Source organism: Giraffa tippelskirchi, chromosome 12 (assembly GCF_054371585.1).
Source record: "Giraffa tippelskirchi isolate mGirTip1 chromosome 12, T2T-mGirTip1v1.2.pri, whole genome shotgun sequence".
NCBI classification, from domain to species: domain Eukaryota; kingdom Metazoa; phylum Chordata; class Mammalia; order Artiodactyla; family Giraffidae; genus Giraffa; species Giraffa tippelskirchi.
This window is the reverse complement of record NC_137286.1, coordinates 103,576,808-103,587,804: the sequence shown is the minus strand read 5'-3', so window position 1 is coordinate 103,587,804 and position 10,997 is coordinate 103,576,808. Positions and strand designations below refer to the sequence as shown.

Genomic DNA, 10,997 nt, shown 5'->3' with positions numbered 1-10,997 from the left:
AGGTAGAAAGACCTGATGCTATTTGCAGCCAGAAAGAGGAGGGACCCAGGGCAGCCTCTGTGAACCAGCTCTGATGGTAACAAAGACAGAAGACGTCTGAAAGCACATGGGCTTCCTCCTCTGAGGGAAAAGGCACACAAACACACAGGCATGCACACCACACACACACACACACACACACACACACGGGGGTGTGAAGATCAAACCAGGTTCTTGTGCATTGCAGGCAGATTCCTTACCATCTGAGTCACTGCAGAAGCCCAAGGTTGGGGCAGGAGTTCACAAACCATGTAGGAAAGAAAGGACAGCTGGAAAAAGGAAAGATGCCAACTGCCAAATGCAGACACCTTCGCCCCCAAGATTAGGTGGGGAAATGTGTCCTCTTTTCCCCCATGTCAGACCTCTTTGCATCCTGCCCAGGTTCATTCTAGAACCAGTCCTCCAGGACCGAGAGAACCGGTCAGGGGGCCACCTGACCCCTGCAGCCAGACCCTAGCTCCCTGAGGGGGTGATGGGAAAGAGGCTGTCCTGCCCCCGAAGCCCAGCACGTCGTATTCTCTCTGTTCTCTCTGTAGAAAAATGGCATCACAAAATCAAAATGCACATGGGTAAAGAAACGTAAGAAAAATGTTCTATCAGGCAGCTGATTCACAGAGGGGTCAATTTCTGTTTGCGGTATTTGTAGGCTTTTTAAAATTTGTAACTTGATGAGATTTTTCTCTTCTTATTCTAAAAAAGAAAAACAACTCTAGCAAACTTGGTCTTTTTCTTCTTCTTTTTTTTTTTTTTTCAAATCTACTTCAGTACCTTTATATTAAATAAGTTTAATAACTATAAAACAGCCACCAAAGAATGAGCTCTTTAAGTAACCCATCAAAATAAATATTGACATCTATTATTTACAGTTAAGTAAATTTACGTTTTCTTCTCTTAGACTTCAAGGCTGGTATGATTTTAGTAAAAGGCTCGCAAGCGTGAAACCCCTCACATCTGCCGTTGCTGCAACATCAGCTCCCCAATGGCTGCTGCAGTTCTGATGTTCAGTAGAAGGAAGCTTGAGCTGTCTGCCAAGTGGGGGCCGCTCCTGCATCCCCCACTCCTGTGCATTTCACCTGAGGGGCGGGAATCAGCAGTCATCTTCCAAATCTGAGATCTCCAAATCTGCTGTGTTCATTGATCTTTTGCCACTTGTCAACAGCCCCTTCTCAAATTCTTCTTCAGTAATTTTGCCTTTTTTAAACTTTTTCAAGAGTCTTGTGTCATTCAGAAGTTCCTCCATGTCTTCATCTTCCATATCAGAACCCTCTTCCCTTTTCCTTTTTTCATTCAGTTTTTTCTTCTTTTCCTTTTTGGCCTTCTGCTTTGACCAAGCTTTATTTTTTATGAATTTTCTTCTCCCGTCATTTTCTGTTTTCTCTTTTCTTTGCTGCTCCAATAATTGCTTCTGCCTCTGCTTTTCTCTGATTTTGTCTTTAAATGGAATGGTATCTGTGTTGACATCCACAGGCATGAAATCTGGAAACTGCTTTCCTCTCAGTTCTGGCATCTTGGGCATCCTCAGCAGGGCAAAACCTCGAGCAAGACTAGCAAAATCAAGATCCTTTAATCTGAAGATGAGGTTGCATTCATGCTTGGCATAAGCCTGGACATATGACACAAAAGCTTTCATGCCCTTCTCAAACACAGCTCTGTCGGCCAGGGCCATGGCCTTGAGCTTTGGAAGGAGGTCGGCTGTGTTCTTCTGGAGTTTCATCTCCTGCAGGGGGCATTTTTGGTTAATTGCAAGGAAATTGATGTATGACTCTTCCATGGGAAGGAGAAACACGAGCGCACTGCCGCCATGGCCGATGCGGGCTGTGCGGCCACAGCGATGCACGAAGGCACTGGCATTACTGGGAGGATCATACTGCAAAACCCAGTTTACTTCAGGAATATCTATCCCTCGGGCCATCACGTCAGTGCACACTAAAATCCCACTCTGCAATTTGTGGAATTCCATGAAGATCTTATTGCGCTTGTATTTCATCTTTCCGTGAATGCACATTATCTTCACACCCTTCACCAGGGCCTCCAGAGCCTTTCCGTAGTATTCCACGCAGGCGCAGGTGCTGAAGAAGACCAGATGTTTCTCCTGCTTACGATTTCGAAGAAAATGTACCAGCTGATTAAATTTCTCATCTGCCTTACAGACCTTGCCTCGAAACCCATGTCCAGAAGCCTGTCTGCTTCATCCAATACCAATTTCTGTTTGCAGTATTTGTAGGCTTTTTAAAATTTGTAACTTGATGAGATTTTTCTCTTCTTATTCTAAAAAAGAAAAACAACTCTAGCAAACTTGGTCTTCTTTTTCTTAAACTCCAGCACCCCCTCCCCAAATCCTTATACCAAGTAGTCAGAGTAGAGAGCACCCCCAAATGTGCACCTACCCTTGTTCCTGGGCAAGTGAAGCTCCTGGGAGCTCCCCCCTACCACAGCCCACCTCTCCCTGTCCCTCCTTAACTTGACTGATGGATGCCCAGTGCCCGCAGGGAGCGATGGGCAGTTGGAGGCAGGTCCACGGGACCCTGATGGTAAATGGACTCTGTGGGGGTGCGGGCCTGGGAAGATCGTGGGCCCCGAGAGCCACAGTGCCCTGGTCAGTTTCACTGCCCACCTTCTGGGGGCCTCTGGACACACTGCACCCCTCCTACCCCCACCCCAGCCAACGAGAGAGCCAGAGACGATAGAGTATGAAGGAGCCAGTGGGGAACAGCACTGGTGGAGGCAGAAGCCAGTGCCTTGAGGAGACCCCACATGGTTTCTGGGGGGCCCCCTCCACGGTCACAGCCTGGGACACAGTGGCCGAGGCCCCCGAAGTGGATTCTGAGGCCCAACTCCCTCAGGAGTCCACCTCCCGGCTCTCGCTCTCACCCGATGCTCTGCAGACTGGCCGCCTCCTCTCCAAGCTATTCCCAAGAGATGGGACTGTCTCCAACACCAGCAGAGCCCAGCCCTGCACCTCAGGATTTCAGAGGATGCCCTAGAAACACTTGCTAAACACATGCAGGCTGAGTCATGTCTGACTCTGCAACCCCATGGACTGCCAAGCTCCTCTGTCCAGGGGATTCTCCAGGCAAGAATACTGGAGTGGGTAGCCATTTCCTTCTCCAGGGGATCTTCCTGACCCAAGGATTGAACCTGCGTCTCCTGCATTTCCTGCATTGGCAGGCGGATTCTTAACCACTGGACCACGAGGGAAGTCCTGTCCAAGTAATTTTTACAAGCTCTGAGGTCTGTGAGCCAGTCTCTGGCTGTGACATCCCCTTTCTGATGGCTTGCAACACCTGCTTTCCAGATGTCTGTGGCCCATGGCACAGAACTGTGCACCCTTTGGGCAGGGGAGGGGTCAGGGCATCTCTGGAATGGGGCTGCTGACGGGCTTCCTCTGAAACACTGTCCAGAACCTGGTAACTCAGAAGGAGCCCCCTGCCTGCAGCAGGTGAAGGAACAGCACAGGGCCCTGGAAAAATGCTCACTGGACAGGTGTGACAGCCAGGGACAGTCCCCCATGGTGACCCCACTGTAACCAGCCAGGTTCTGGGCTGGGGAGGCCCTCCAGCCTCGTTTGCCAGAGAAGATGAGAAACTGTCTTGCAGCCACAGAACCTGGTATGAACTCCCTGGTGTACCTTTGAATTTTCTAACAATGAAGATTAAACAACAAGATGCCTGCTGGGGGCAGGGGGTGGGGGCGGGCCACTGCCGTCAGAGGGCTGGGTGTGGGTTCTGAGGGCCATGGGGACGGCATGGAACTCGGGGAGGTTTGCTCCCAGGCCGTGAGCTGCCTGGCTGTCAGGCTCCATGGGGAAAGTGCTGAAAAGACCCATCCAGGCCTCTCGGGCCCTGCGCCTGCTTGCTCCCCAGCTCCCCACTGGACAGAAGCTTCAGCTCCGACCCAGGGTCCAGCAGCAACCCGCATGGGGAGCTGGTCAACGTCAGGACGGCAGCTGGGCTGGAAGGAGATGCGGCTGACCGTGGCCAAGAACTCACAGGACACGGGCCCCTGTGAAGGCCACCTCCTTGACCACCGACCTGGCCCCAGGGAGACAAAACTGCTCTCTAAACAGACGAGTCAGAGGGTCCCTTCCGGGCTCCGAAACCCTGAGGAGTTCCAGGCCAGGCCTGACCAGCCCCGAGCCTGATGCTCAGGCCCTGGGGGTGGGGGGTGGGGCGGGGTGGCCTGGACTCTGCCCACGGCGGAGAACAGCGACCGAGAGTGTACACAGGACAACACGAGCCATGACCCACTGCCAGACTTCCCGGGTTTGCAGGTTTCCTGACTGCACCCACGTCCCAGTGAGGAGGGCAGCTTTTTAGAACGTTCCGGCTCTTTTCTCCTCTTACTCCACTCCTACTCCCTTCCGCATTCCTCTCCCTCTCCAGCCCCTACTCAGCCCATTTATCTTCTCCCCAGACACCATCATCAGCGATATTTTCTTGCTGAGCAGTCAGAAGGGGTGACCAGGTGGGCTGTGAGGGCGGCCGTCCCTCAAGGGGTCAGCGCCCCCCCTCCACCTCCAGCCCAGCTCCCCTTGCTCGTGCCAGCCCCCACTCCAGCCATTCCCAGGGTCCCCGGGCAGATGCTAACTGAGGACAGTGGAGCCCTTTCCGTGAAGGACTCCACGCCGCCACACCGGCCAATTAACAAGGGTCCACAGCTCCACAGCACATGCTACACTGCTCATGCATCACCAATTGATGACGCTGCTTTCAGAGATCCCCTCCACCCCACCCAACTCATGATTTAAATTGTATTCAAGGAAAAGGAGCTAAGTATTCAAAAGTCCAGAGATAGCAATAAAACCAAGCAAAACAAAAACCTGGAGGAAAAGCGGTTTACCCTGATGTGTTTTTCACCTCTGCTGCTGCTGCTGCTAAGTCGCTTCAGTCGTGTCCGACTCTGTGCGACCCCATAGACGGCAGCCCACCAGGCTCCCTCATCCCTGGGATTCTCCAGGCAAGAACACTGGAGTGGGTTGCCGTTTCCTTTTCCAAAGCATGAAAATGAAAAGTGAAAGTGAAGTCACTCAGTTATGTCCGACTCTTAGCGACCCTATGAACTGAAACCTGCCAGGCTCCTCCGTCCATGGGGTTTTCCAGGCAAGAGTACTGGAGTGGGGTGCCATTGCCTTCTCCCGTTTTTCACCTCACAAACTGCTAAATAAACAGAGCACACAAAGCCCCACGAGTGTTTTACGGCGCCTCCTGTGTGTTATTTCCTGAAGATGCGTCTCTACACATCTCAGCCTCCATAATTTAGCAAAAGCCGCAGAAGTAAAAGAAGCTGGGCCACCTGTCCCCACGTCCACCAGCGAGTCTCGTGGCTGTGTTACCTGTGCTTCTAGGAGTCACAGCCCTTCCTGGGTGGCCAGGGACGCTGCGGCCAACAGGTGGCCACACCACAGGCAGCTCCTGTCCCTGGGCTGGTGGCATGCCACTCAGCCTTGTTCCAGCAGCCTAGAGTGCATTTTATATCCATTGGCTTTCACAAAACCTACTTATCCCACCCTTCAATCTAACATCAGCAACTCACATTAGTCTCTTTGGGCCCCAGCCAGTCGGAAGGAGTTAGGTGATTCTGATCAGGTCTGACGCATCACCAGGCAATGTCAAGCTATGCCCTGGACTCCAGATGATTCCCTCCACCAACTTGAATAAAATGACAGAACTCAAGTATCTAAATACTCAGATCTTCTACAAAGCCTGAAGGATTGCTGTGGAATTGGGTTTAATGGGTCTCCAAAACAGCAGAACTGCCATCAGGAAATGGTCTAGGGCTGGAGGTATACAGGACATGAGTGTGTGTGTGCTCAGTTGTGTCTGACTCTTTGAGACCCCATGGACTGTAGCTCACCAGGCTCCTCTGTCCATAGGATTCTCCAGGCAAGAATAGTGGAGTGGGTTGCCATTTCCTTCTCCAGGGGATCTTCCTGACCCAGGGATCAAACTTGCATCTCCAGCATCTCCTGCGTTGGCAGGTAAGTTCTTTACCACTGAGCCACCAGGGAAGCCCATAAAGGATGTTAGTAGGTGGGCACACAGGCTCGCTGGTTGGAGGTGGTCTGTGATGACTGTGCCCAGACTCTGTGCCTGGTGCCAGGTGGAGAGATGGCAGCAGAGGGTTTAGATGAGTCCTTTTTGGGGGCAAGGTGGCCAAAGAGAAAGGGATGCTGACTGTCTGCAGAGTTCTCATCAGTCTTATTAATGGCATCAAAAAATGCCAGGTTCTCGGACTTCCCTGGTGGCCCCATAGTTAAGATTCCATGCTTCCAATGCTGGGGGCGTGGGTTCAATCCCTGGTTGGGGAGCTAGATCTCACATGTCACATGGTGCAGCCAAAAAATTTTTTTAATTTAATTAAAAAGTTCCTGAAGATCTTGTCAGTAGCCTACATTCAAAGTCCTACTTAAAATGAGGCTCTCCCCTTCATGGACCGAAGGTTAAGAGGGGGCTTCCCCATCTCAGTCACTCCTTGCACGGCAAACCACCTGCCCGGGGTTAAAGTTATAGGGACTGAAATAAAACAGAGGGACTCCACAGGGAAACAGGCATTCTTCACCGCTGTTCTGTACACAATCGTATTGACAGTTTTCTTATACTGCATTATTAAGCCCGAAGTTTACCTACAGAGTTCCCTTCTGGTCAAGGTCAGTGGTTTTCAAACTCACGTGTTTATAAGAAGTATCCTGCACAACTGTTGAATTAAAACCATTTCAGAATGCTTTATTGGAGGCTGAAGGGAATTTCAAAGGTAATTTTGGTTGGACACGATTTTTGCCTTTTGTGCTGATGTCAGAACCTACCTAACCTGTGTGCAATCCTCCCCCTCAACCACATAACCAGGAACTCGCTAAGTGTTAACACCCTGCTCACTCAGTTCTCCCGGGACACACGTCCCCCCAAAACCTGGACTGTCTTATGTCTTCTCCTACTTCTCTGTCATCAAACACAGAGAAGAAAAAGCAAAGGCAGGAGGAGTTCATTAACAGAATCAATAGAATTCTTTCTAAGGATTCCCCTTAGATTTGGGGGATTTTTTTTCCTTACTATATTTTGCATAAATATTTCCAGGTCAAAAAATCATGCTCACCCTGCAGTAAAAGGGAAAGAGAAAGGAAACCCAGCACGTGAAGCACGGCCCAGGCGCCGCTCAGTCTGAGACGGCCCGTGTTTATCTCTGATGGCCGCTGGCAGTTGGAAGCATTACAGCTCGCTGATAACCAGCAGTGAGTAAGCATCACCGCCGCTCAGAATGTCACCCTGAAGCACCAATAAAACGCCCACGACTTCTGCACCAGTATCACTCCCCGGCCAGCGCGCTCCCAAAGGCAAGCTTACACATTTTCAGGTTACAAATGACCATTTCCTCTGCTTTCCGCTACCTCACCTGCCCACTCAAGAGCCTTCCACACCAGCTGCAAGGCCATTCTAATCTTGAAAGACAGAGCTCGGTGGGCCGGAAATTCCCCGTGCCTGCTGCCTCAAAGCCAAGCTCCACGAATGTTAAACCAGGAGCTATGGTCCACGGGGTCGCAAAGAGTCAGACACCACTTGGCAACTAAACCACCACCACCACATCTGAGCTGCTACAGAGACAATAAGTGTGGATGGGCCCCTCCGATACACCTGGGCTCGCACCTCCCTCACCGTCAAGGCTCTGGGGGATGGTTCTTAAGGGACAGTTTAGCCGCAGTTCCAGGAACAGGAGACAGGGCAAGAGACTCCTGGAAGGCTCTTTGTAAATGCCTTCCCTGGAGGGGGTTAACAACCGGGGCTTCCTGGTCGGTGGGGAGAAGGTGCTGTATTCAGGGCTTGGACCACTGGAATCCTGCTCTGGAGGGCAGCCACCAGCAGACAGGGATGCTCATGCTGGCTGTGAGCCGGGTCAGAGGGAAGCAACAGGTGACAAAGAGCAAAGTAGAGAGAGAGAGATGCCCCCTGGGGCTGACCACAAAGAGAGGTCAATGATTGGTCAGGAGAAGAAAGCAGGAGAGGGGGAGGCCTTCTAACTTCCAAGATCTAGGAGAAAGGGACAACCAGGCTTGGGGGCGGGGTGGAGATGAGAAAGTGCTTGTCGTTCAGTCGCTCAGTCACGCGTCTGACTCTTTGCAACCCTGTGGACTGCAGCATGCCAGACTTCCCTGTCCTTCACCATCTCCTGGAGTTTGCTCAAACTCTCATGTCCATTGAGTCGGTGATGGCATCCAACCATCTCATCCTCTGTTGCCCCCTTCTCCTCTTGCCCTCAATCTTTCCCAGCATCAGGGTCTTTTCTAATGAGTCGGCTCTTCGCATCAGGTGGCCAAAGTATTGGAGCTTCAGTTTCAGTCCTTCCAATGAATATTCAGGACTGATTTCCTTTAGGATTGACTGGTTTGATCTCCTTGCAGTCCAAAGGACTCTCAAGAGTCTTCTCCAACACCACAGTTCAAAAGCATGGATTCTTCAGCACTCGGCTTTCTTTATGGTCCAACTCTCACGTCCATATATGAATACTGGAAAAACCATAGCTTTGATTAGACGGACCATTTTACATTAAAAACACTGGTGGAACTAGGATCTGTCGTTACACAAACATGTAAGCACAAGGTTGACCAGCAGATGTCAGGCTAAGACAATCTATTTTCTGTGAAGCAACACCTCCAGGCTGATTAATTACCTCTGTGAACCCAAAGCTGTACCTCCACTCAGAGCGGGTGTGACCTATTTGTCAAATAAATCAAATCTCTGTCTTTATGCCAACAGCCTAAGGAGCAAAAGGAACATGAAGAATTATAGCTCCTTTTCTTTACGTATGTCTTTTCCTTCCTTGACCCCAACTACATTTAAACAGGTATTGGAAGTCAGAAAAGATCCAAAGTTAGAAAAACAGTGTAATTTGAGATGTGGTGCTTTTGAGGACTTAAAAAAAAAAAGCTAAGAAAATTAAATTGTGGAACATGGTCTTTGCAGCAAGAAGTCTCCAAATTCATCAAGTCAGTACCTTCGCTGTATCATCAGGAAACAACCATCAAGCGTCCTTTGTGTCCTGGGGGCCGAGCCGGGTGCTAGAGACACACAGGCCCACAAGCAGGGTCCCCGCTCTCTGGCTTGATGCCTCCTCCGTGAAGTCCTTGAGTGCCCACACCTCGGAGCTTCCCCGCTGCGTCTCCTGCACAAGCACTGTGCGGGAACGGGGAGGGGGTTTCTAATAAATACGCGTCGCTTCTGTCCTGCACATGTGACAGCGAGCTCTCCAGCAGGGCACCACCCGGACTCCAAGATGACATCAGTAACTCCTAGACTGTGCAGTTCAGGCACCAAAGCACATTCAATTTCCTTCTCAGTTCCCCCTGGCTCCTCGTACAGCTCAAACCAGCATTTGGTGATTTCCGTACCATTTCCTGAGAATGTATGTGCTCACGCCTGGAATCATGAGAGGACCACAGGGCACCCCCCTGATAGCCACACCTCAGTGAGGCTGTGATTATCATCCTTCCATCATAGAGATGAAAACCAAGGCTTAAAGACGCTCAATTTGCCCAATGGCAGAAACATTGAGTCGGTCTTTTAAATGACAGCAGGACTGTGTAACCACATATGTGGCTGGGGGGATGGTGTGGTGATGGACCAGGTCTCACCCTCAGTGTTCCTGATGAGGATCTCCGTGTCTAATGATCGTGCCTGGTTTGTGAGCATGGAACAGACTGTGTCGTGTAGCCACATGCCTTAGACGCACGGCCTCCTGCCAGGAGCCCGCTGTGGGAACTCCCCAAGGAAAGATCCTCCCTTTGCGGGCTGGGAGCAGCAGACACACCCACTCTCCAGAATCGATTGTGTGCTGGTCCCAGCTCAGGGATTCCCAGAGGAACACCATTCACCCGGAACCCTGGTGAAACCAAACACTCAGTTCTCAGCAAAGTCACCTAAGATCTCAGCTCAAGGCTGACACATTTGTAAAGATCTTTTGAAATAAGGGCGTTTTCTCCTTTTTTCCTCCCCAGACCTCACATACTGGCTGGCGCTCAGCTGCTTCCTGCTCCCAAACCTTGCCATCACTTGCCTCCTCTCTTCAGAGAAAACGTCCTAATGAAAGCCCCTGGATGCCCCTGGGAGTGACGGTCACACCGAGCCCGAATTCTGCTTTCCTAGAACCAGTGATGCCCAATGTCCAGGGCAATGAAATCAAAGCAGGACTCCAACTCCACAGACCAGGTGAGCTTCCGGTCTGCCCCCAAGCTGGAGCTCTGCTCTGCTGTCCCCAGGAGCTGAGCTGGAAACCTGAGGGCCCCCTGGCCTCACCCACCCTGCCGTCCCCAGGGGCCGGGAGCAGAGCCCCCTCCCCACCCTACGTGCCCCCCACCCCGAGCTCCTCCCCTCCTCCCCAGGCACCCACGCTCCCCTGTTCCTCCTTCTCTACAGGATCGTGTGTAACTGCACCTTTTATCACCGTTTCCTGCCCATAGTTCCCCTTCGCTCCAGTTTTCTTCTCTGTTTCCTTTTCTGTCCTGTTGTACATATTTGTGTCCGTGACTGTGGGGACCAGACATGGCAGAGTGTATGTGCGTTCATCACGGCCCGAGATGTCCGTGGCAGGCAGGGTAGAGGTCAGCAGCACTTCACGCTCACGCCCGAGGACACTGAGGTGGGCGGGGCAGTGACCCTCTGGTTCAGGGGGCGGCGGGGGGTCCAGGCTCCTGGCTCATCATCCCAGGCCTCTCCTTGCCCCACCCCACCACTGTGCACCCACTTCTCTGCCCTCAAGTTTATAACCTATAGGGTCAAAGACAAGAGAAGGCCACTCCCTTCTCTCGTGATACAAGTGGGGCCAGGGTGGACAAGGCCTCGAAATAAACAGAATCAAATTTAAAAGGGCCCTCACCTGGAAACGCCCCTGGCCAGATAGGCTCCTCACCGCCCCAGTTCTGCCGCATTGTGGGGTTGATGTGAACAACTACCCTCCCTGACCTTGAACCTTGA

At 51.6% G+C, this 10,997-nt stretch overlaps 1 pseudogene across 3 annotated transcripts in view; it reads right to left on the bottom strand.

The window, feature by feature from the left end:
- Positions 1–858: 858 nt before the first annotated feature.
- Positions 859–10,997, bottom strand: part of LOC145529301 (ATP-dependent RNA helicase DDX55 pseudogene) — a 31,898-nt pseudogene continuing 21,759 nt past the window's right edge. The window contains exons 1-2 of one of the 3 annotated variants that reach the window (XR_014071104.1): positions 4,879–5,003; positions 859–2,307 (exon numbers count right to left, since the gene is read on the bottom strand). The product of XR_014071104.1 is annotated as an ATP-dependent RNA helicase DDX55 pseudogene, transcript variant X2 (transcript). Of the gene's footprint in view, positions 2,308–4,878; positions 5,004–10,997 lie in introns of those variants that run through there. The other 2 variants (XR_014071103.1, XR_014071105.1) reach the window with 2 other exon arrangements.